The 27400-nt window shown below is 35.5% G+C and overlaps 1 protein-coding gene and 1 pseudogene across 6 annotated transcripts in view; one reads left to right on the plus strand and one right to left on the minus strand.

Moving 5' to 3' along the window:
* Nucleotides 1-27400, minus strand: part of KIF6 (kinesin family member 6) — a 454503-nt gene that overhangs the window by 344885 nt on the left and 82218 nt on the right. The window lies entirely within an intron of this gene.
* On the plus strand, nt 7994-8580 carry LOC143682226 (proteasome maturation protein pseudogene; annotated as a pseudogene).

Consider the following 27400-nt stretch of genomic DNA (forward strand, 5'->3'; position numbering starts at 1 on the left):
CAAAGATGAAAAGGGAAATGGGCCCTATAGGCCTGAGATATTAATAACATCTCATATGTTTGAGGTAAACATATGAGATGTGAAGAAACTAGTCAGCCACATTTACTTACACATTTACTTACAACCACAGTGAGAAAAAGACCCAAGGATGGTGGGGAGTCTCTACTATTTCCTTCAAGCCATTTTTCCAATGTGAAAACAGAGTTAATAAGGAAATTCCTCAATTTCTCTCCAATTCCAACCCCCACATATAAATTTATATCCTTTAGCCCCATCCTCTCTTTCTCTCTTGTCTAAAGAATCTGTCCTCTTCCTATCCAAAGCTAATCTCTTTCAACTGAGTTCTAGATTGCATTTTCTCCTACCTTCCTGGGGACCGTTCTCCATCAATTAACTCCTCTCTTGAATTTTTTATTTCTTTCAATTGATTGCATTCTCTTTAGAGAATAAGCAGACCCAAGTTTCTTTCATATTTGAAATGTTTTCATTTATTTTTAATTATACAAGTAAATAAGTGTATGAACACTTGTGGCTTTTTTACATATAGCATTGTTTCATTTTTCTTCCCTTTTAAAATAGCTGGTATAATACTGTATACATTTTTAAGCAATTTATTTGTTCACTAAACAATATGTCTTATCACATCAATAGATCCACCTCATTCTTTTATACTCTTAAGACTATTTAGTATTTCATAGTAAAAATGTACAGTTTAAGTGTGTCCCTCCAGCTGAAAAACTGGATTCTTTCCAATTTTTTGCCATTGTAATTGTGAGGTTAGGAATTAATAAATGATTATGATTATTAAATCGGTATATAGATATTTCCTTCTACTTTCTAAGTATATTAGAATAGACATAGGGAAATACCTGAAATCTCTAACTGAAATCTAGCTGCCTTGATTTCTGATAATGATTGTATAGTCCTTATCTTGTGCCATGTGATTGTAAAATCCTTGTGACTAACCTTCATTTGTACCCATTTATCCAGTTGTTCAACTTTAGAGTCTCGTAATAACTAAAAACAGGATCTAATGTTTATTAATGAAGGGTGTTGGGTCTGCCCAGAACTAACCCATCCAAGTTCTAGGTTATCTTGATAACCAAGTCTGGATCTAAACAAATTGAGCCCATCTGACATGCGCGGTAGCTTGGAATTTAACATACAAGTCTATACCTCATTCTGCCATTTTGTTACATATGTTCTATGACTAAGATGTAATCAATCTGTGCACCCTCAATAGTTAAATCACCTCTAATTACATCATCTGGAGCTCTTATGCTCATTGTCCTAAACCCTGCCCATTTCCTTCTCTAATAAAACTATCAGAATTACTGCAGTTCGGGGAGACAGATTTTGGGCCACTAGGCCTTCTGCTCTCCTACTACGCACCTAGTAATAAACTCTTTCTCTCTTTGAAACCCTGGTGGCTCAGGAATTGGTGATTGAGTATGTCAGGCAAAAGAATCTGTGGCCTTGTTATGGTAACACCATTGCAATAAGGGTTGGAAGGAACAATAATAGCGTTTACCATTTCTCTACAATAGATGCTTTAAAATGGAATGGCTGGATCTGGAGTAGACATATTTTCTATTTTGACAGAAATTGACAATGATATCCTTAAAGTGCCTGTATGTAACACTTCCTGTTTTCCCATGCCCTCTTTAACTCTTGATATTACTGAATTTTTATTTTGCCAATTTAATGGGGGGAAATGTTATCCCAAATTTTAAATTTTCATTTATCTGACTGCTTGTGTTATCAAGCTTACATTCATGTTTATTGGCCAGCTGTATTTCTTCTTTAGAGAACTGGCTGTTCATGTCCTTTGACTAACTTTCAAATGGATTGTTTCTTTTTTATTGATTGGGAGTAATTATTTATGTGTTATGCATATGAATCCTTTGTCATATATTTGCATTTTTTCTCCCATGCAGTAGCTTACCTTTTAATTTTGTTTATGGAAGCCTTTGTTGTCTGAATTTTTTCAAATTTTGTTCAAGTCAAATTTGTTGTCTTTTTTTTTCATGTTTTTTGTTTTTTATGTCTTCTTTAGAAGGGCTTTCCCTCCTCCAATATCATAAACATGTTTTTGTCAGCTCTCTAAAATTTATTGTTTTATTTTGTGATATCAGTTATTTAATTAATCTGATATTTATTTGTTGTTAGTGGCATGAGTCAATATATAACTTTGTTTTTTTCCTTAATCAATAGTTAATGTCTCCAATGCCATTCATTAAATGATCCCTACTTCTTTCACTCATTTGAAATGTCACTTTTATCATATATTAAATTCTCATATACACGAGTTTATTTCTGAGCTACTTATTCTGTTTTATTAATTTATTTGTCCATTCCTGTGCCAATACCACAATATTTTAATTATTATAGATTTAAAAGGATTTGTTATCTAGCAGGCAAGTCTTCCTATTTTTTTCTTTTTCAAAATTGTCTTGGCTATTCTTGCAAATTTTTGCTATGAATTTAAAAATCAGTTTGGTCAAGAACCAATTGCTTCTAATTTATTTGTCCACAGAACTCATTTTTCAAATGTCAATGTTCAAAAGAATACACACTTTAGCGATACAGGCTTATGTTGTATCTAGCCCAAAGATTTATTTTATTTGGTCAGCATAGTGTTGATCCATTCATGTTTTCAAAAACATTTGATACCATCTGTGAGCCAAAAGCAAATAATGAATGTGCAACGTGGTGTGTATATGTGTGTGGTGTGATGTCTTTGCCTCCCCAAATGACAACAACTGGCTGGAGCCAAGTGGTGATTGCTTCTTTTATTTACATAGGCCCTAGGTCCAAGTTCTCCAGCTTCTGAATTTGGCCCATTTCGTTCATTTGTGCTAACTCTTAAGACCCCAAACAGCCTTTGCCTCTGATAATGAGTATAATACCATCCTAAATAATCTTGCATGCCTCCATTTCATCCTCTATCTATACTGCCACTAGAATGATTTTTCTAAAAAACATCTAACCTATCAACCACTCTGATTTAAATTGTTTGGAAACTTCCCATTGCTTTTAGGATAAAAGCTAACTTCCTCTGCAGGACATATGAGATCTTTCATAACTTGGAATACTTTTCACATGTTATTTACCATTATTACCACAATATCCTTTTGCTAGCCATTTTGAATCATCTACAGTTCCCAATAATATTCTCATGTATTCATCCTTATTTGAATTCAAGTTTTCTCTCTGTATGGAATGCCAGGTCATCCTGTCACCACAAACCTGCCCCTCCAGCCCTCAGCCTCAGCCAATATCTTTTTTCCTTACATTTATTTGCTTACATAAGACCTGCATCTTCAAGTCTCAGACACAATTCCATTGCCATCTGTTTTTTAAAGTTCTTTCTGACCACTTTCTCACCATCACTCTTACCTTCCCACCACCAACCCAAGAAAGACTGGGGCTTTTCTTCTGTGTTCCTCTTCCACCCATTACACCTTCCAATGACTGACTAAGTGATTAATTTTCTTGTTTGTTTGACCCAAAGGACTATGATCTCCTAGAAATGGAGATTCTTTCTTAACCATCTCTAGGAAACTAGTATGTAACTCCATTTTAGTATCTCTTAAGCCTTGGGCAGGGTAACTGGAAGTCTATAGGCATTCAATATATAATGTGCGGAATGAAGGAAGGGAAGTTTGGAAAGAGGGATCAGGCAGGGAGGTTTAATTAATCAGTCATTGCCTTTACTTTTGGGTAGCTTAGAGCCATATAGAATTCTTCTCATTATTTAAAATAATAGCATAGCCAATGTGCTGGCTTGAAGGTATTATGTACCCCCAAAAAGCCATGTTTTAATCCTGATCCAATCTTGTGGGAGCAGTCATTTCTCATAATCCTGATTCAATAATGTAGAGTGGAAACTTTGATTAGATTATTACCATGGAGATGTGACACACCCAATTGTGGGTGAAAACTTTTGATTAGAATGGAGATCTTACTCTGCCCATTCATGGTGGGTTTTGATTAATTTCCTGGAATCCTTTGAAGGGGGAAACGTTTTGGAGAGACCTCAGATACGAGAGAAATGACAGATGCCTCAGAGCTAACAGAAACTTCACAGGAGAGCTGACACAGATGCAGACAGGTGGAGGACAGAGACACGGATGTTCGGGGATACTTGGAGCCTAGCAGACATTGCCATGAGATGTTAAGCAAGCCAGAACCTGGAGAGAGCCAAGGGAAGTCAAGAGATGAAAGCCAGCCCTGGAGAAGCAAAATGAGGAACACCCACAGGAACTGAGACTGAATGCTATGGAGCCCAGGAATATGGGACCAGCAGATGCCAGCTACATGACAGAGGTGTTCCTGACCCATCAGCCTTTCTTGAGTGAAGGTAACCTCTTGTTGGTGCCTTAATTTGGACACTTTTAATTCCTTAAACTGTAAACTTGTAACTTATTAAATTCCCCTTTATAAAACCTGTTCCAGTTCTGGTATATTGCATTCCCGCAGCATGTAAACTAACACACCCAGTATGACCACATAGCTAAATTCCCAAGGACAGAATAGGGTTAATTTTATCCTTTATTTTAACAAATACTGTGGATATGACTACATGACTATTTCTCCCTAAATTGAAAGTTACAATCATTAAGGTCTTATAGCAAATTTTTAAAAATTTGCATTTCCAAACCAATAAAAATTCAATTAGGATAAGTGAACAAATAAACAAATATTTGTTTTGCAGTTATTCAGCAGTATATAAAGTAAGGGCAACCTGTACTTAAATAAGACTAAAAGATGGTCTTTGGTAAATATGAACATTTGTCTCACATATTAAAGACAAATCTGTTATGTTAGCTTTGTTAGAAAACAAAAAAGTGATCTCAACAAAATACCTAAGCTCTATAATCATTTTATGGAACATTCTTAGTTTCTGATTGGTTCCATTTTGACATTTTAGCATCTGTCTAGCAGGCTTGTCACAATAGTAGGGTTTCAAATTTAAACAAACAGGAAATTGCAAAGTTATGGACCTCATAACAACTTTAACTTTCCCTCTTTATACATATGCTATATGTGTTAAATTTAAATACTTAACACTATGCTGGAACACAAAAGAAAAAAAAAGTTTATTTTGTTTAGGATAATGCTTTTATTTTAAAAGGACTATAAACTAATATGATCTGTTTTCATATATATAATGAATATACACACAGGAAGAGCTGGAATTGGTGCTATTTTGTTAAAATATATAAGTGGATTAAAGTTGAATATTCACACTCCATTTAAAAACTATCTATACTACCTTAAAAAGTTGTTATGCATTTCAAAGACTTTTTAGTAAAAAAAATTACAGAAAATACCTGTTACTAAAATAAAAGAAGGACATCATCTCTTAAGGTATCTTGAAAATTCTGTAATGATTGAAAAAGCAAAAAAAAAAAAAAAATACCTAACAATCTTGCAACATTTTTTCAATACAATAGTATTGGCATTTGTAACTACCCAAACCTTTACAGAGGATTTTAATTCTTTGTGCTGATTTGAGCCACGGTCTAGTTTTCTTTCAGTCTGAAGAACTTTCAGTAGCATTGCTTGCAGGGTAGGTCTAGTGATGATGAGCTCCTTCAGTTTTTGTTCATCTGGGAATGTCTTAATCTCTCCCTCATTTTTGAAAGAAAATCTTGCCAGGTATAAAATTCTTGGTTGGCAATTTTTTTTTGTATGCTGTATGGTGGAGTCACATTTCATTATTTTTCCTTGTGAGTATCCTATTATTGCAGCACCAGTTGTGGAATTTTTGTTTGATTTTTGTTTGTTTGTTTGTTTTCTGGGAAGTGCATGGACCAGGAATCGAACCTGGGTCTCCTGCATGGCAGGCATGAATTCTACCACTGAACTACCCTTGCACACTCCCCAGCAATTGTTTTCTTTTGGCACTTCAAGTATTTCAAACCACTGCCTTCTTACCTCTATGATTTCTGATGAGGAATTAGATCTTAATCTAATTGGGGCTCCCTTGTATGTAACACATTGCTTTTCTCTTGCAGCTTTCAGCATTTTCTCCTTGTCCTTTGCATCTGACAGTTTGACCACCACGAGTCTGGGCATATTTCTTTTCAATATTATCCTATTTGGTATTCACTGGGCTTTCTGGATATGCATATTCATGTCTTTTGCCAAGTTTAGGAAGTTTCTATCATCATTTCTTTGAATATACCTTCTTTCTCTCCTTCTCACTCTGGGACCCCCATAATGCATATATTAGAATACTTGATGGTGTCCCAGAGGTCTTAATTTTGCTTTTTCTAATTCTTTTTCTTGCTGCTTCACAGCCTGACTCATTTCAATGGTCTTGTCTTTGAGTTCACTGATTCTTTCTTCTACCAGCTCCAATTTGCTGTTAAAACTCTCCTGGGAATTCTTCATTTCAGTTGTGTGGTCTTCAGCTCCAGAATTCCTGTTTGGTTCCTTTTTAAAATTTCTATTTCTTTACTGAGATTCTCATATTGTTCATTCATTATCTTACTGATTTCCTTCAGTTCTTTCTCTGTATCTTCCTTCATCTCCGTGAACATATTGAAGATCATTTCTTAAGTCTTTGACTGGTATGTCTGTAAGAATTTGAGAATTTTGCCACGCAAAGGAGGACTCCAAGAGACTTCTCTCATGCAACACGCAAGGGGTTTATTTTCCACACATGTGTGGGGCTCGCTGAACACGCAGGAACAGAGAGCCCCGAACTTAAGTCTGCAAAAGCTTTTTAAAGGGTAAGATGAGGGGGGTGGGGGTTGAGCATGGGTCACAGGTGCTGTTTTGCAAAAAAGCAGATAAGAACAGTTTTACAATAAGCATTTCTTAACAGTTTTACAACAAGTAACCTTGGCGCCAGGATTGTTTATCTTCAGCCTGATGGGGCTCATAATTCTTTTCTTTATAATTCTTAACTCACACTAAATGCATAGCCGTGAATATAAAATGACACAAATGCTTTTGCTGGATATTTCAGAAGCTAAAATATATGTAAATAGCTAAATTAAGCAGGAAAAATTAGCTACTGTTAAGCTTTATAAAATTCCCTTTTACATGTCCACAGTCTGGTCTTCTTTGTTGATGTTTTCTGGATTTTTATCCTCTTCCTTTGAATGGGCCGTTATTTCCTGTTTCTTTTTTTGTCTTGTAATCATTGGTTGTTCAGTGTAAATTTTAATATTTTAAAATGTCAATGCTTTTAATTCCTAAGACATCCGTTTCTTGAGTTTGTAACCAGCTAGTGATATGAAAAATATTTTCTTCCTGACAGAAGTCCATCCAAGATGAATGCAAAGTGCATTCCTGAACTTTCTGGGCCTGTGTCTTGTCCTGGGTTTGTGATGGCTAGAGGCCTTAGGAGTTATCATCTTTATAGGAGTTTGAATACGACTTCTACTTTCCAGGAAACAAACCTTCTGTTCTCTCCCAGGTGTTTTACTGCAGAACTTAAAGCAGGTAAGCCTTTGCCCCAGGCTATCTGCCTCAATTGTTTATTAAACTGCTTTCCTCATCCCAGGCTGCTTTTGATCTTGTTACCAGACAAAGGTGGTAGATTCTTTTGCTTGTTGCACTCAAATGACCAGTTCCTGAGACAATGGGGTTTCAAAGAGAGAAAAAGTTTATTGCTAAGTGCAAAGCAGGAGTGCAGATGGCCTATCAGCCCAAAAATCTGTCTCCCCAAACTGTAGTAATTCCAATAGTTTTATAGTATTAAAAGATGGGCAGGTTTTAGGATAACGAGGACAATGGCTCCAGTTGATGTAATTAGAGGTGATCTAATTATTGAGCATGCATATATTTATTACATGCTTAGTCATGGAACATATGTAAGAAAATGAAGGCCTTACTATGGTGATGGGTGTGCTTTTTAGTATTATAATGAGGTATAGGTAACTTATATGTTAAGATCTAAGCTATTGTGATGTCAGGCCCATTTTGGTTAGATCCAGCTTCAGTAATCAAGATAACTTTGAACTTTGGGGTGGTTTAGTTCTGCGCTGACCCAAGACCTTCATTAATAAACATTAGGGAGAAAACAGAAGTGAGTGGTGGGCTGGCTGAGAGGCAGTGCGGCCAGCAGGCTGAAGATGAATGCCAGAGGACTTGCTCTCAGCTAAAGGACAGTATTTCAGTTATGGAACTTTCAGCAAGTGATCTCTTTGAAAGTCAAGATCTTCTTTGGAAAAGATTTCCTTGCGTGAAAAATGAACTTTTGCCTAGCCGTACTCTTGAATTATCAGAAAAGAATTTCCAGCTCAACCAAGATAAAATGAGTTTTTCCACACTGAGAAACATCTAGAGTCTGTTTGTTGTGCTAAAATTACAGATGGAATTCAAGGCAGTGCAGCAGGCTCAGCAGCTTCCATTTCTTTCGAGCTCAAACTTTTCATTAGATATTTTGAGAGGTAATGATGAAACTATTGGATTTGAAGGTATTCTTAATAATCCATCACAAAGTGAAGTAATGAGAGAACCACACTTATGGTTGAATATAAACTTGGTTTACTGTACTATGGTTGTGCTGTTAATGAAAATAGTGATTACAACTTGTTTATAGTTGTCTTTCTACTATAATTTGATGTACACAATATTAAAAGTGCTGATATATGAGAATTTTTGCCTAAATAGTATAAGTGATTATTTGAAATTATTTTATTACTTAGTTTCTGGACATGTGACAACTGAAAACACTAAAGGAAGATGATGCTAAAGCTAGTTTATATTAAAACAGTGGCCTTCTGAGTCTTTAAAATATCACTGTTATTGAAAATTATACATCTCCTTGCAGGTTCTGATTAAACCCATTTTCTAGGTATTCCATAAATTTAATTTTGAATAGTCATTATCAATATTCAAATGTGCAACCTTCATAGTTGCATCTTTCCGAATAAATATTTGTAATTGATTTCACTGGAAACTTCAAATTAGAACAAATAAGATATTTATATTTTATCCTGTTTCAGTATCATCCATTAATACTCATAAGAACAATTGCTTTATTGATACTATTTTAAATTGTAACCATTCTTTGATTCTTTCAAGTTGAAAACTGTAAGTTCAGAGGTTTTGATTTTTATGTTATCTCTAAATTGAAAAAATCAAAGTAACCAAGAGCAGTACATTAAACTGTGGCTCTTATAGATTTGATAAATATTAATAAATATTAAATATGTAACTAAGTAATACTATTAAAAAATAAATATCATCCTTCCTTGTTCTTGCCTTATATATCATAAGATGCTTAAATTTAAAAAATTATAGCCTTCATACATATACTCATACAATAAGTTCTTTAAAAGTTTTCACTATGCTTGTTCTTATAAGATATTCTTCATGAACCTGGTACACAAAATTAAAGATTTTTAGAACATTAGTAAGTGGTTCATTGTTCACTAATACAGAGCAAAGCTAATTGTACTATTCTTTGAATAACTGTTGTGAAGTGTCAATTAAAAATGTTTTGGTTATCAAAAATAAATAAATATATAATAGGGGCTGTCTTTAGTGATCATATATATTTTTTCCTAAAAATGTGTATTCTTCCTAAGTCAGGAAACTGGATAAAATGCTACAAATGAGGGTCAGTCACAAGGTTTTACAATCAAGGGCACAAGATAAAGGCTATACCATCATTATCAGAGATCAAGGCAACTGAATTACAGTTCAGAGATTTCAGGTATTTCCCTTTGTCTAGGCAAATACCTCAGAAAGTAAAAAGGAATATATATATAATGATTCAGTAATCATAATCATCCCTTAAATCCTAACTTCTTGGTTATAACTCCTCCCAATCATTTGATAATTTTCTCTCATTCTTTAGGGCTTTCTGGGTGGACTCTTCTAATTTTTCCCTGTAAAGGGGCACTGACATCATGGGGTGGAGGGATGAAACTGGTTGTTATTCTTGGAGAAACTAATATTTCTAGGTTTAAGGGCTTATCTGGCATAGGAACAATCCGGAGGCTTTAAGTCTCTGAAAACAAACTTAATAAGTAAAACTTTTTTAGAGCCCAGGGTAATTTTTAGGGTTGCCAGGAACACTGCTGGTTGGGGCTTGCCATACTGTGGCAGTTTACAATATCTGGCTGGAAACTTGCATAAAAATAACATCCAGAATTATTTCTCAACTCAATATGAAATATTTTAGCCATTGAAACTCTATTTCTTTTCCCTCTTTTTGATCAACCAATCCCAGGGTGACAGGGCCAGGCTCATCTCTAGGAGTTATGTCCCACATTGTCAGGGCCAAACTTATCCCTGAGAGTCATGCTCCACATTTCCAGGGAGATTTGCACCCTTGGATGTTATGTCCCACGTAGAGGGAAGAACAGAGTTTGCCTTAGAGAGAGAGAGACCACATTTGAGTAACAAAAGAAGTTCTCTGGAGATGACTCTTAGGCATTAGTTATAAGTAGACTCAGCTTTGCCATTTCAGAAATAAGCTTCATAAGGGCAAACTTTAAGATTGAGGGCTTGGCTAATTAATTTGAGAGTCATTGTTGCTTAACAGAATATCAGGAATTCCCTAAGTAGGGAAGTTTAATAGTTCTATTCTTTCTCCAGTCCCTTAAGAGACTTTGAAAATACACCTTCATTTTCTGCCCCAAGTATTCTTTTTTTTTTTTTTAAAGGAAAGACAGAGAGAAGGAAGGAAGGATAGAAGGAAGGAAGGAAGGAAGAAAGGGAAACATCTTTAAACATTTTCTTGTTTTATTGTATTTTGTTTTTTTGTTTTTGTTACATGGGCTGGGGCCGGGAATCGAACCGAGGTCCTCCGGCATAGCAGGCAAGCACTTTGCCCGCTGAGCCACCGCGGCCCGCCCTGCCCCAAGTATTCTTAAATACATCAGAGTATAACATTAAATTGTACATAATGTTAAGATTTTATTGCTTATTTTAGGTTTCAAGTTAAATTAAGCTGAATTAGGTTATTTGAATAAACTGATCTGACAAGTTAAATTAGTTAGTGTGCTACAGAAAATTTGAATTTTGGACAAAATAGGCATCTCTTCTTTCGGTCTCATACAAAAGTTATAGTTTCAAAATATAGACAACATTAATTTTTACTCTGTATTTTGATTTACCTTAGTTTTAACCAGATCAGTTTCAGTCATATCTCCAATCAGAGTCTGATCTCTTTTTCCATTTTTTAACAGTTGATGTCTGGAGTAATGTTTATTTTCAGAGCTGGATAACTAACTCTGACTCTCAGGTGTCACAAATATACTTAAAGTGCAAGGCTTTTCAGAATTTAGAAATAACAGTTAAAGCTCGAGAGTATATGTGATTGCTGTAAGAGCTTGCAGTCTAAGCCTTTCGTATAAGCATTTTAAAATGAAGCTGCTTTCAGAAATAAAAACCATTTGACAGTTGTCTTAAAGTGACAAACTATAGCAGAGGTCTTGTCCTGTTTGACCTATATGCACTTACCAGAGTTATGTTAACAGATAAAATATACTTCATATATTTGTCCTACCTCTCTTTTAAAGTCACTCCTTGTTGCAGATGAAATTCTGACCTATAACTGACCACATACACTTTTAGAGAAGAATTAGAGCAAAGCAGTGTCAGTTTGATAAACTGACATTAAATTTTTGGTCAGGATTGACTATGACAGAAAGAATTCACTTTTATAAACTTTTTTACAACTCTCCATATTCACTCAGGGCTTATAGTCAACAATGACTACAATAAACAAAATTCACTTTCTACCACTTTCATACCCATTCAGGATTTGTAGTCAACAATGACTAAAACAAAGTTCACTTCCTCAAACCTCTTATAACTTCCTGCATCCATCCCACTTATAGTTTTTATTTATCCAGACTGCACATAATCAGAAATAAATTTGACAACAAATTCACAGAGCTTTTTTTTTTTTCTTGCATGGGTAGACACTGGGAATCAAACCCAGGTCTCCAGCATAGCAGGTGAAAATTCTGCCACTAAGCCACCATTGCAGTGCCCTCACAAAGCTTTCTAAACATGTATTCTTCCTTGAAGGGAAGAAGATACAGAGATACTACAAAGTAATGGAAGAAGGAAGAAATATATGCTTTGGTTTTGAATACAGCCAGGCATTTATATTCTTTATGCTGACAATGCACAAATGATTTCTTTACAACATGCTTAAAATCTCTTATTCCAATCCAGCACTATGTTCAAAAGTCAGAAGAGCCCTAAGTTTGAAATATAGTCAGCTTTTCAATAATTAAGGGATTTATATCCAGAAAAAAAAAACCTCAAATTTTTCTCAACACTATTCCCAAGTGCTAAATAATACCAGGAATATGTTAATTCACAAAATTAAGTTGCAGCTTCCTAAAAAACTAGTTCAGAGCTGTATTTATTCAAATGCTATTTTCTTATTTGAAGGTCTTACAAGTGTCAACTCTTCAATGAGGTCTTCGGTTATTTATTATTTATATACTTTTTAAATTTTCCAGAATTTTTATTCCTTTATTAATATTGCTTTATACAATGTACTGGTTCAAATATATTCTAACTAGAATATAAACTCGTTGAAGCTAAGAATTAGGTCTTCCCTATTCATGACTGCACTTATTAACAAAAATGTACTCATTGACATTAACAAGGCATGACAAATTCAAATTCTTCTACATACTGAAGTAATAAATGGCAAAATAACAAAAAACCAGAGTCTCTGAAATCCAAGTAATCAAGGTTATAAAAATAATCTCATTTATAAATTTTACTTAACTGATTTCTTAAATAGGATACATTTGGAGAATCAGCATATTCTCATTTTATCATATTATATAAATGTAATTTTGATATTGTACTTATAATACTAGCATATTTTATCAGTAAGTTTGTATAAATTTAGGAAGAACATACCTAAGCAGAATAAAATTGCATTTTCTCAATTCAAAAATTCACCAGAAAATTCCTTCTATTGGAGATTTTATAAAATCTCTGTTTCATAGATTCCTAAAATTATTGCAATTTGTTTAATTTATCCCTAGTCTAAATCTAGGAAAACTTTTTTATAGCTTTCAAGAACCTTCCATTTTACTTACTGAAATTTGGTAATTAGATCTTATTCAGTTAGTTCTATCCCAAGACTGTTCATATTTTAATAATGATCTGATTACTATGGTTACCACTGCAAAGGTATTACTGGAAAAAAATAATTTTAACAAACGTGACTTATTCCACACCATTTTCTATGCTTACTATTTCTAATCTCCAAGCCCAGTAAAAAGAATTCAAAGCCACACCTACCCCATCTTTGTGCATCCAGCCTTTTCCTCATGGCTGCTTCAAGTGCTCAGGCTTTGGCGGCAAGGGTGGGTGGGACAGGAAGAAGAAGCCTGACCTGCAGTACTTGGATTTAAAAGTTTTAGGTGAGGGTCCTGGGATGAGAGTTTCTATACCCTTCTTTTGATTATTTCCAATTATTAGATCTATTTCAATAAAGCTGTGACCTAGCCAATTGGAAAAGGACTTTGCCTTTTCCAGAGGCAGCCATCTGGCAGGCTTCTGCTGCCATAGGGAAATTCCAGGGGTGGTTTTCTCTAATGTCTAGGTTTATTTACAGTAATTTACAAAACTATGACTTTGAGTCCTACTGCCCAAAGGGTTTTCTACTGGAGGAGTATTCATTTATATATATATATATATATAAGTGCTTATTCACTTTTAAGGAATTCAAATAGAGCTTTTCAAGAATTTTTCTGTTAATTTGCTATTACCATCTGGAGGTATGAGAATATACATTGAACAGGCAGACAGACACAAAATAGAAAGTTACAAGAAACAGAAACACACACATGTATACATGTGTGGAGAATGCGGGAGAGAAATATTTTTGAGAGGAGCAAATAAAGGTTTGAATATACATTAGCTCATTCATTTCTGCCCTTTTTGTTTTGTTTTGGGAAACAAACCTGGGTCTCTGGCACAGCAGATGAGAACTCTGCCACTGAGTCACTATTACCCGCCCCATTTCCGCCCTTTTACACAACAGTTTTAACTGTCATATCTTTAACATTAACTGTAACGGTAGCATCTTTCTATAGAGCCATTCTCAGGCCATTTCTCTCCTGGTTCTAAAATCTTTCCAATTTTTAAAACAGCTCAAAGCTTCCCTCTTTCAAGAATTTCCATAATCAGTAATCAATTAGGAACACTTGATCAATACAAATGCAGTAAGACACTAATTAACAAATTTAAACAGACACTTAATACTTATTATATTTAAGGAACATACCAATTAATAACTAGACCGAACACACCAACTAACAATTAAACAGGCACTAAAAACTTAACACACCAATTAACAATTAAACAAGCATTAAATACTTACTATACCTAGGTAACACACTGGCTATTCCTTAAACAGGCCTACTTAATTTCATTTAACATCAATTAATAGTTGAATTACTTATTTTCTAGGAGTATACTCAACAAACAAATTTAGGTCAGGGCCTCAAACCCTGAACAGCATGGTATCCAGGAAACAGAAAGGTGTAGAGATTAGAGTAAAGGGGATTATTTTGGAATTGGGACTGGGCCCAAAAGCCAGGTCCAGGGGGACTTGAACCAGCATATTAGCTCCCCGATCCACTTTTACCCTGATGATCTACTCACCCAGTCAGATGTCTGGATTTGGAACTGGAAATGATTTCTCTCTTTGAGACTTCTTAAGGCACCAAAAAGGTACGGATTGCCAGCAGAACAGAGAAAACCTGGGTGCCAAAGCTGTAGACTAAAGAACGTCTAGTGGCCACAAAAGGCTTGGTTTCTGTGCTTACCTGTTCTACCAGTGCCCCAGAACCTCAGGCAGACAACTTCCCTGCTTCGTAGGACCTTTTGGTCCCACCCAGAGTAGCAAATTGTTACTGGACAAAGGTGGTGGATTCTTTTATCTGATATGCTCAAATGACCAGTTTCTGAGACACTGGGGTCTCAAAGAGAGGAAAAAGTTTATTGTTAAGTGCAAAGCAGGAGATCAGATGACCTATTGGGCCAGAAATCTGTCTCTCCAAACTGTAATAATCCTGATAGTTAAATAGTATTAAAAGATGGGCAGGAAAAAAAAAAAAAAGGGCGGGCCACAGTGGCTCAGCAGGTAGAGTTGTCACCTGCCATGCTGGAGACTTGGGTTCGATTCCTGGTGCCTGCCCATGCAAAAAAAAAGATGGGCAGAAGCGTGCACAGGGGTTCAGTGGTAGAATGCTTGTCTTCCATGCCAGAGACCTAGATTCAATTCCTGGACCATGCACCAACCATCCCCGCCCCCCTAAAAAAATGTCAGGTTTTAGGGTAATGAGCACAATGGCTCCAGATGATGTAATTAGAGTTGATTTAATTATTGAGCATGTGCAGACCAAGTACATGCTTAGTCTCAGAATATATGTAAGAAAATGGCAGCCTTAATATGATGATGGCTATGACTTTTAGTATTATAATGAGGTATAGCTGACATAGGTTAAAGGCAAGCTACTGCATGTCAGGGCTGTTGGCTAGATCCAGCTTTGATTATCAAGACAACTTTGAACTTGGGGTGGTTTAATTCTGGGCTAACCCAAGACCCTTCATTAATAAACATTAGTGTCTTGAGTGATCACAAGACTCTAAAGCAGAAAAACTGTATACAATGGGTACAAATGAGGGTCAGTCACAAGGTTTTTACAATCACAAAGGCACAAGATAAAGGCCATACAATCATTATCAGAGATCAAGGCAGCTGGATTACAGTTCAGAGATTTCAGGTATTCCCCCTATCTACTCTAATATACCAGAAAGTCAAAAGGAATGTTTATATAATGATTCCGTAATCATAATCATCCCTTAAATCCTAACATCTTGGTTACAATTGAAGGGTATATCTGAGGGGGAAGGGGGAGGAAGCTGGAAAAAAGTTTTCTAAGTCAGTCTTTCTCAGCCAGAACAAAAACAGGGACCCACAAAGGGAGTACCCGCTGGCTTCAAATTGCCCTGGAGAGGGGCTGAGGGAGGGGCACAGAAGCTTCCACAGCTCCCCAAAGCTGAACTTCCGTGACCTGCCCAGGAAATGCAGCCCTTTAACTGTCCTCCCAAACTCTGAGAAAGTGTATTGTCTTTGTCTCCTCTGTCATCTTTGTCTGAGGTGGGTTGGTACAAAGGCCACCCTTAAAATCAGACTCTCAGTGATTCAAAGTAGCTAAGCAGAAGCCATGGTCTGAAATCAGCCCTTGCCCATCCTAGATCATGGGAAATAGATTTTTACATCTCTCTCTGGCACCTGCAAGCTACGCCAGGGACGGGACCCCTGCTGCCAGCTGTGAGAGAGGGGGATGGGCAATGGCAAACACCACACAGAGAAAGTAATTAACTGGTATTTACCATAAATTACCAGCCTCTTCCTCCTGCTCTTCCTTGGCTGCTGTACAGCATCCTATTGGACTCCAGAATTTCAAAGTAGTTGACTCAGACAGTTCCTGCCTGGTCAATAGTAGTTCTGGTTGAGGGACTAATTTCTGGAGCTTACTCCTCTGGCATTTTCCCATAATCCTTATGACATCTGTTCAGTTCTATTTTAAAATTTTTTTCCCCTAAATTCTCTTTATATAGAAATTTTAGAAGAAATTATACATAAATGTAGAAAATTCTGCATTTGAAATTCTGTCAACTTGGAAATAAGTACCCACTTCTCTAAAAGGACATAATTTGTTTCATAAATGGGGGCGGGGGGGAACTTACTTTGTTCCACCACTACTTAACAAAGCATATTTAGTTCAGAGTTATATATTAAATAATTTCCCTGTGAGTTGAGACCAAGCACACATATCTTCACCCAAGGAAATAAATTTAGAATGAATGAAAACAAAACTCAATAATGAAGGTCTTCACACAGCAGTCAGCCCAGCTAGAGCTTAAAAGTCCAACATAGTGTGTGGCTCTTACTTGAACACACAGAAAAGAACTACTAAATTGTTTAAGTAGTGAGGCTTTCTTTTGGGTTATAATGAATCACACAAACTTTGGGCTAGAAGGACCAATCTGGTTTGTCTTCTGCTTTCAGGTAGGCCCACCCAAACTATCCTGAAGAGAGACAAAATTGAACTGTATTTAGAGACTGCCAAGAGAATTCACAATTGCTCCTAATAACTCATTCCAGTATTAAATAGCTCTGTCAAGAAATCTTTCCAATATCTCCAGTAAATCCTTTGTGCTGAAACTTAAATCCCAAAACTGGCCCCAGTGTGGCTTGAACATGTGGTTCTCTAACCTGGACGTTATATTGAACCATAAAGACTCATACAATAGGACCAATTCTCTGTGTATTTCACAGCAGTTTCCCAACAGTTACTAAGGAGTATCTGGGCCAAGAAAGTGCTATACAGAGAAAATATATGTCCTATTTTGTTACTCTATTTGGAATTTCATCTCATTAATCTTTTTTTTTTTTTCATTAAATGTGGCCATAAGTCTAAGGGCAGCAAAGCAGCATGTTATAGAACATGACAAGTTCCACATACTGCCCCTGGTTCTGGTTAGTCGGCAGTCAAAATTGCTTATTCACCATATTAATGGCTGATCAAGTCATGGTTGATCAGCAAAACTACACAATGATCTGAACCAGTATACTTGTATTTTATATGATTTACTTAGTTTTAAATAAATTACTTCTATTTATCCATGTTAAAGTCTGACAATCTAGCCACATCATATATACCCATATATTCAGATGCATAGTATAAAGTGTGCCATCAAAATCTCCAATCAAAACTTACTTGTAGAAAGGTCTATTATTTATTCCATCATTCCTCCATTTATTCATGCATTGATTCCAACGAACAGTTATAGTGCCACTTCTATGAAGCATTGCTCTAGGTACAATATAGTACAATTAAGTAAAATTCATGTGCTAGCCCATAAGGAATGCACAGCCTATTCTGTACTTGGTTGGGAAGTCCTAATTACAGGGTCTTGCCCAGTCATCTAGAGTGCCATCAATCAGGTCATGTACCCTATGAGAGTATAAGCTGTCTAGCTGTGTTGTCATTATCTCCTTGGAGGCTTTGAAGCTTGGGTTGCTAATTTCAGATATGTAAGATGCTCACACAACTTTGCCAAATAAGTTTTGCTCCAGCAGTAGAAATCTTAGACTTTTTTCCTTCAAGCCATCCAAAACAGTCTTTAAATAGCTACATTTTTTTTTGAGTTAAGGAATCCCGGTATTTAGTTTATTCTCTTCAGTTATTTGAATGTTGTCAGCCTAACACACTCAGCATTGGGCCCCATGTAAAAGAACTATAGAGCAACTTCAAAATACTCGAAGATTTAGATGACAACATTGTCTAAGTAGATTAAAGAAATGATGTATGATCCAGAAGTTTCCATTTTCTTTCCAAAGAAGTAAAATGTTAAAATTGTTGCATACAAGTATTCTGGTCAATAAAGTCATTATGGATGATCCCATAATTATATTAAGTTTTCCAAGATAAGTAACAGTTTCCTTTTTGCCCCCTTTAAATCCCTATGAAAGCACCTTGTACTACTTCATACAAAAAGCTGGTGCTTACATATTTATTTATGTACAGCTGCTCTCCCAGTTCTCCCATTGAGAAGTACAAAATCCAAATTGGAGTCCACTGCAAATATTATACTGTTATCAATCAACCTGAAAAGGCTGATATACATAGGAAGCCACATATATTAACTGTCACTCACAACCAGCCTGAAAGACATCAAATTCTATTTCAAAAACTATTCTTTATAGTCATGCAGTTTAGAAGATTTACTAATAATGATGATAATTTTTAAAAAAATGCTTAGTCTCATTTCTTCATCAAGAGGCACTTCTATCATCTTCATAAAGCCTTTTCTGACTCTATTACTATACTAATTCCCTTGATTTGCATTAATTTTTATTTTGTTGGTTTTCTTAATTTATTTCTCTGACTACAGGAATAGTATATGCTCCTTGTCAAAAACACAGAATGGAATAGAGTAGAAAGTCAAAGTTCTCCAAAACCTTATCCCACAAAGATAACCCAGATTAACACATGTTGTATATACTTCTAGATTCTTGTCTATGTATATATGACAAGAATTTTTCCCACCTCCCCTAAGCCCTACCTCCATCCCTTTCTCTTCTTAGGTCCAGATTCTCCTCCACCCCCACAATCTAAAACACCCCACTCCAGCTCAAGTAGAACTGGAAAGAAATGAAAATTGAGGGACCAGAAAAGAAGTTAAATAGGCATGTGATAGGGGAAGAAGAGAAAAGAGGTGTGCATGAGGAAGTGGGGTCTCTTGGGAGCTAATAAAGGGACCCCTGAAAGTACCAAATAAATTCCCCTTCCATGAAGAAGCTGATGAAGCCTTAAACACAACAAAGTAGTCACTGTCAGATTGCTATACTCTAATACCCCTCAATCATGTCCACAACCAGGAATCATCTTTGAAAACCACAAATTAGGACAATTTCTGGCAAGTGAGTCACCATAGTGATGCTTTTGTTTTTCAACCTAGTAATCTCAACCGTACTAAGATGGTAAACTACCTTGTGTTGGTGATTTTATCACTTCAGGAAAGTTTTAATAAATAAGAATAGAGATAATGAAATAAATTAAACCTTTTCTTATTACTTTTGTGGAATACATTTAAAGTAATTTTCATTTCATTGGGACATTCTGTTGTGTTTATTTAAAGAGTTTGAAATACTCAAGATTGTGATTTCAATTTAAAATACGTAATTGATTTCAGACTTGTGATATTAAATTGAAAGGCATAAGAATATATGATTTAATTTTAGAAATGGTATAATAATATTTAATAGAAGTTGACTTGCTGCAGGATGATTATAATTTTTTGTTGCTTATGCATGTACAATGATTTGCTTTTTAGGTTTGTAATTGAATTACCTAAATTGGGATCAGAACTAATTGTTCAGGGAAATTTAATCTGTTAAATTTAAATTAACCAAATACTAATAAAAGAATAAATGTTACTTTTGAGTAGTAATGACTCGATTACAAGATAAAATAATAAGATTTAAAACCCAATTAAATGTATGAAGTTCTTTTTAAAATTTCCCTTGGACAATAAAATACTCAAAATGAAAGTATGCGCCAAGAAAGGAGGGACGTTCTCTGCTTTGTTTGCCCCACTGTTCTCAGAGCCTAAAACAATGTCTGCATATAGCAGGCACTCAAAAATACTTCTCAAATGAAACATGCATATAATGGGGTTTTGAGCTGGGAATCCTTGTGGAGTAGTTTCTTCAACTTCAATTTGGTATCATTCTGCAGATCAAATGGAATATCCAGTCACATCAAAACTAATGGAAAATGGTGTTTTAGAGCATCTGTAGACAACAGAAAAATTCAAGTTTTGGTACAAGATTTTCAAGGAACACTGTGAATAACAAGAACTCTTAAGTATGAAATTGAAAGGATTTGTTCCTTGGCTGGTGACTAAATGAACTGTAGGAAGAAAAGAAGTAGGGAGGTGGGCCATAAATTGTAGGGTAGGATATAACACTAGCCAGCCCCAGGGCTCCTTCAGAAAGATATCCCACTTGCTACTGAAATCGAAGCCAAAAGCACGGCCAGTTGCATAGCGTTAGACATTTGGGAAAGATCAGGATGAGAATAATGTATGCACTTTTAGATTTGACTATGATAAGCTTCAAGAAAAAGTATGTTGTGTAAAAGTTAGAATGGGCATAGCCTAAATACCCCTAAATAGTGGGAGAAAGATCAAAGATGATGGTGCAGTTACACAGAGAAGATTGGGTTAACAAATGAATATGAGTGCTGAATAATTATATTGATATTTCTTTTAGCCCGCAGTAAGAAATAAAAACCTAAAATTGTGGAATTGTAACCCCTACCAAATTCTGAAATCTATTCTACAACTAATTGTTGCGATGCACTTTGAAATTTTAGTATATATGTTATTTTTCACAAAAAAGAAAAGTATATATTTCTTCTAGCCTCCAGAGTTTTGGAGCAGCTAAAAGGAAAAATCTGAAATAGTGAAATGGTAACCTATAACAAACTCTGAAATCTGTTCTGAATCTACTTATTGAAGTGCACTTTGAAAATCATTGCTTTTTTTTCCTTTTCTTTGTAGATATGTTATATTTAACAACAAAAAAATGCTTTTTAAAAAAGAAAAAGTATGTTGATGAGGGGATTTATGAAATATGAATATAGCACAAATCCATTAAAGGGAATGGGCCAAGGTAGGGTGGACACGCATTTTTAAGACATTAACTTGAAAGGAAAGGAATTACAAGGGATCATAAATAAAAAGACAGAGATAAGTCTGAAGAAATCACCGCTGTCCCCCCTCCCCTGCCTTTATTTTTAGCAGGAGTGAGATATGGTGTCTCTTAAAGGGGTAGACTAAACAGAACATTTTATACAGGTAGCAAAAGAGGATAAGGTGGAGACAAGGAATCATATCAGATAAATAGAGTGCAATTTTAAGAAAGAAACATAAATCAATTTAATGAACACTTCTAGACACTTAAGCAGATAAATAAGCCGATAAATATATCGACAGATTGATTCCTTTTACCTAGAATGTGCCAAGCACTATTTTAGGAGCTGGGGATTAAGCAGTGAATACAACAGACACATTTCTTGACCAATTGAGGCTTGTATTCTAGTGGAACTAATTAGAATTGGAATGAATCCCAATAAAAAAGTAAAACATATACTGGTGTAACTGCTATAAATAATAATAATTTAAAACAGGAGAATAAAATAGAAAATGAAAGGATTTTACAGGATCGTTAGCATATCAGAGTGCAAGCTTGGAGTCTTGAGGGTGGGAGAGTTTAGATCACAAACTAAAATTAGAAAGTGGGGGATCAGGAGAATTACAATCTCTGGAAATATCAATTCAGCCCTCAACAATGGTCTGACATTTACTTCTAATTTCCCTACATGATGGCAGCCTTGACTCTTAAGACTGAAAACTATTAAACTCCTGTTTTTACCCCTCAACATCATACTGACAGAGGGCTACATGTGGAAGGAAATTGCCATTACAGGTCCTCTCATATCTTTAAATAAATCAGGGCCCTTTGGATCCAAAATATCTGGTTGTATTTTGGATAGTTGATTTTACATAAAAATACGTGAAACAAGTTTGGATGTGAACCAGATATGTGAAGAAGAAATATGAGTTGGTTATGAGCAAGATTCAATTACTTGAAGTACAGGAGATCTGGAGGAAACAAAACAACTAAATATGTTTTTCTCTTCTCCAGCCTGAGATAAAGTGTTGAGGCTAAGAAGTTAGAGGGACCTTTTTGCATACCTTTCAAAATTTGAATAAATCCTTTGTCACCTCTTGCATTTATTTATTTTTCTATATTCTGAAATATGACATATATATAAAAAAGCAATACATTTCAAAGTACATTGTAACAAGGAGTTATATGACAGATTTCAGGGTTTGGTATGGGTTACAGTTCCACAATTTTAGATTTTTCCTTCTAACTGCTCTAAGATACTGGAGACTAAAAGAAATAACAATATAATGATTCAACATTGATACTATTTTGTTAAATCTTACCTTCTCCATATAACTTCTTCTTCTTTACTCTTTCTCCCAATTTTTAGGGGTATTTGGATTATGCCCATTCTAACTTTTTCATATTGGAAAGGGATCTTGATAACATGGGTTGGAACTAGTTGATGTTCTGGATTTTAGGACTTTTCTGGTCTAGGAACCCATCTGAAGGCTACAGGTTTTTAAAAAGTGATTATAGTCCCTGGAGCTTTCACAGAACAGATAGGGCTCTGGGTGTTCTTTAGGGTAGGCAGGAAAGGTTTTGGTTGGAATTTGGCAAACCATGGTAAATAGCAATATCTAGCTGAAGTTTGCATACGAGTAGCCTCCAGAGTAGCCTCTTGACTCTATTTGAACTCTCTGATACTAGTACCTTATTTTGTTACAATTCTTTTTCCTCTTTTGGTCCGGGAGACACTGTCAATACTACAGTGTCAGAACCAGACTCATCCCCAGGATCCATATCCCACATTGCCAGGGAGATTCTCACCCCTGGATGTCATGTCCCACATAGGTGGGGAGGGCAATGATTTCACTTGCAGAGTTGGGCTTAGAGAGAGGCCACATCTGAGCAACAAAAGAGGTCCTCTTGGAAGTAACTCTTAGGCATAATTACAGGTAGGCTTAGCTTTCTTCATTCCTTTCTGTAGCCACACAATATTAGATCATATGTACACGCCAAAGTTCGCCACTCTATTTCTCAGTGTATCTTCATCCACCTCTATCCATTGAACATCATGTACAATGCCCAAAGTCAACAATCCATGTCTTGTATTATCCTCACTTAGTTGTACAATCATCAACACTCTCAATTTTAGGCAATTTTCATTGCTCCCAAGAGAAAAATGACCGATAAATATGCACTCATCCCTTACCAAACAGAAAATCCAAGCCTCCTCTTAACTCTTGTCCTTCACCCCCAAATATTTACCCCTGGTATTGTTGTGGTACTGTTGATGTCCTCCTGTTAAACACAGACTATAGCATACACTAGTAGTTTTCCCCCATGCCCTGATATTATTTACTCTTTGTACAAGATTTATACTTTTGAAGTACTTCATGCAAGAACTGCAGTGTTAATCAGTAGGACACATGGATCTACACAACCCCTTTCAATCATGTTCACCTTCAATATGGCAATATTACTTATAGACCCATGAATGAACTGCCTTTGCATCTATCCATTCCCTTATATTTAAGTTCAACCTCATTTGCTTCTGTGTATCTCTATGCTCCCTATATTCTACACTGTAAGCCTCTAGAATTTACCTTTATCAAGGTCATAAAAGCAAAATCATACAGTATCTGTCCTTTTGTGTCTGGCTTATTTCACTCAGCATTATGTCCTCAAGGTTCATCCATGTTGTCATATGCTTCAGGAGCTCATTTTGTTTTACTGATGCATAATATTCCAATGTATATATATATATATACCATATTTTGGTTATCCACTTATCTGTTGATGGGCACTTCAATTGTTTCCATCTTTTGGTGACTGTGAATAATGCTGTTATGAAATTGGTGTGAAATGTCTGTTTGTGTCACTGCTTTCCAACTCTCCTTAGTATATATCAAGGAGTGTATTGCCGGGTCATAGGGCACCTTGATATTTAGTTTACTAAATAACTGTCTTCAGTAGCAGCTATGCCATTATACATTCCCCCCAGCAGTACATAAGTGTTCCAATTTCTCCATATCCTCTCCAAGATTTGTAGTTTCCTGTTTGTTTAATAGCAGCCATTCTTATAGGTGTGAGGTGATATCGCATTGTAGACTTGATCTGCATTTCCCTTACAGCTAATGAAAATGAGTATCTGTTCATGTATTTGCCATCTGTATTAGTTCTTTGAAAAAATGTCTATGCATATTTATCCCATTTTATAATTGGGTTGTTTGTTATTTTGTTGTTCACTTGTATGATTTCTTTATGCAGGATATCAAACACCTTTATCTGATTTCCAATTTTTTTTTCCCATTGAGTTGTCCACCTCTTCAACTTTTTGACAAAGTCTTTTGAGGCACAGAAGCATTTGATTTTGAGGAGTTCCCATTTATCTATTTTTTTCTAAATTCTTACGTTGCTTGTGCTTTGGATGTAAAGTTTGAGAAGTTACCTTCTATAACTACATCTTGACGGTGTTTCCCTATATTTTCCCCTAGGAGTTTTATGGTACTGGCTCTTATATTTAGGTCTTTGATCTACTTTGAGTTAATTTTTGTATAGTGTGTAAGGTAAGGGTCCTCTTTCATTCTTTTATTTATTGATATCCAGTTCTCCAATGCCCATTTATTGAGAAGACTGTTTTTCTTCATTCAGAGGGTTTGGGAGACTTGTTGAAGATCAGTTGACCATAGATTTGGTAGTCTATTTCCACACTCTTGATTTGATTCCATTGGTCAGTCCTATCTTTGGGCCAGTACTATGCTATTTTGATCACTGTGGCTTTATAATAAGCTCTAAAATCAGGAAGTGTTATACTCTCACTTCGTTCCTCTTTTTTAAGGATATTTTTAGATATTCAAGGTCTCTTTTCCTTCCAAATGAATATGATAACTAGTCTTTCCAAGTCTTCAAAGTAGGTTGTTGGAATTTTGATTGGTATTGTGCTGAATTGGTCGATCAGTTTGGGTAGAATTGACAGCTTAACTACATTTTACCTTCCTATCTATGAGTAGGGAATGTCTTTCCACCTATTTAGATCTTTGATTTCTTTTAGTAATGTTATGCAGTTTTCTGTGCACAAGTCTTTTACATCCCTGGTTAAGTTTATTCCTAGATACTTGATTATTTTAGTTGCCATTTTGAATGGATTTTTTTCCCTTAATTGTCTCCTCAGGTCATTGCTTGTGTACAGAAACATTACTGATTTTTGCACATTATTCTTAAATCCCACTACATTGCTGAATTTGTTTATTAGCTCAAGAAGCCTGGTTGTAAATTTCTCAGGATTTTCCTAGTAATGTGTCATCTGCAAATAATGAAAGTTTTTCTTTTTCCTTTCAATTTGGACACCTTTTATTTCTTTTTCCTGCCTGATTGCTCTACTTAGAACTTCTGGTATGATGTGAATAATAGTGGCAACAGAGGGCATCCTTGTCTTGCTTCCAATCTTAGGGGAAAGGCTTTCAGTCTCTCTCACCATTGAGTAAGATGCTGGCTATGGGTTTTTCATATATGCCCTTTTTAAATATTGAGTAAGTTTCCTTGAACTCCTAACTTATGAATTTTTTTTTATCAGAAAAGGATGCTGAATGTTGTTGACTGCTTTTTCAAAATCAGTCAAGATGATCATGTGATTTTTCCCTTTCGATTTGTTAATGTGTGGTATAACATTGATTGATTTTCTTGTGTTGAGACACTTGCATTCCTAGTAAAAACCCCACTTGGTTGTGGTGTGTAATTCTTTTAATGTGTTATTGGATTCGATTTGCTAGTATTTTGTGGAGAATTTTTGCATTTATATTCATTAGGGAGATTAGCCTGTAGTTTTACTTTCTTAGAGCCTCTTTAACCAGTTTTGGTATTTGACTGATGTTAGCATCATAAAATGAGTTAGGTAGTGCTCCTCTTTCCTCAATTTTTTGGAAGAGTTTGAGCAGGTTGGTGTTAGTCCTTTCTGGAATATTTGATAAAATTCCCCTGTGATGGTATCTGGTCCTGGATTTCTCTTTGTAGGAAGTTGATTGAATCTCTTTACTTGTGATTGATTTGTTGAGATCTTCTATTTCTTCTCGAGTCAGTGTAGCTTGTTTGTGTGTTTCTAGGATTTGTCCATTTCCTTTACGTTGTCTAGTTTGTTGGCATATAGCTATCATAGCATCCTCTTATGATTATTTTTATTTCTTCAGGGTCTGTGGTAATGGCCACCCCCTCATTTCTGATTTTGTTTATTTTCATCCCCTCTCTTTTTTCCTTTGTTAGCCTAGCTAGGTGTCCACTGATTCTATTGATTTTCTCAAAGAACCAACTTTTGGTTTTATTGATTCTTTCTATTGTTCTTTTGTTCTGCATTTGATTTAATTCTGCTTTAATCTTTGTTATTTCTGTTCTTCTATTTGCTTTGGGATCAGTTTGCTGTTCTTTCTCTAGTTCCTCCAGGTGAGCAGTGAAGTCCTTGACTTTTGTTCCTTCTTCCTTTTTAATATAGGCATTTAGGACAATAAATTTTTCTTTCAGCACTCCCTTTGCTGCATCCCATAAGTTCTGATATACTGTATTCTCATTTTCCTTTGTCTCCAGATATTTATTGATTTATCTAGTGATTTCTTCTTTGACCCACTGGTTATTTAAGTGTGCATTATTTAGTCTCCATATGTTTGTGAAAGTTCTGGTTCTTTGTGGTTATTGATTCAGCTGCATTTCTGTTCAAATCTGCTGTGGTGTCTCCAGTATATTCATTCCATTTCCATTGAGAAAGTGCTTTGAATAATTTCAATCTTCTTAAATTTATAAAGAAGATTGCCCCAGCATATGATCTATCCTGGAAAATCTTCATGAGCACTAGAGAAGAATGTATATCCTGATGTTTTGGGGTGTAACGATCTATTTATGTTTGTTAGGTCTAATTCATTTATCAAATTGTTTAAGTTCTCTATTTTCTTGATGATTCTATGTATGGTTGTTCCATATACAGAGAAGAGTGGTATATTGAAGTCTCCCACTATTATTGTTGAAGGTCTATTGTTCCCTTTAGTTTTGTCAAAGTTCGTCTTGTGTACTTTGGAGCCCCTTGATTGGGAGCATAAACATTTACGACTGTTATTTCTTCTTGGTGAATTTTCCCTTTTATTAATATGTAGTGTCCTTCTTTGTCTCTTATAACATCTTCACATTTAAAGTCTATTTTGTCTG

The sequence above is a fragment of the Tamandua tetradactyla genome, chromosome 5, assembly GCF_023851605.1.
Source record: "Tamandua tetradactyla isolate mTamTet1 chromosome 5, mTamTet1.pri, whole genome shotgun sequence".
Classification (NCBI taxonomy): Eukaryota; Metazoa; Chordata; class Mammalia; order Pilosa; family Myrmecophagidae; genus Tamandua; species Tamandua tetradactyla.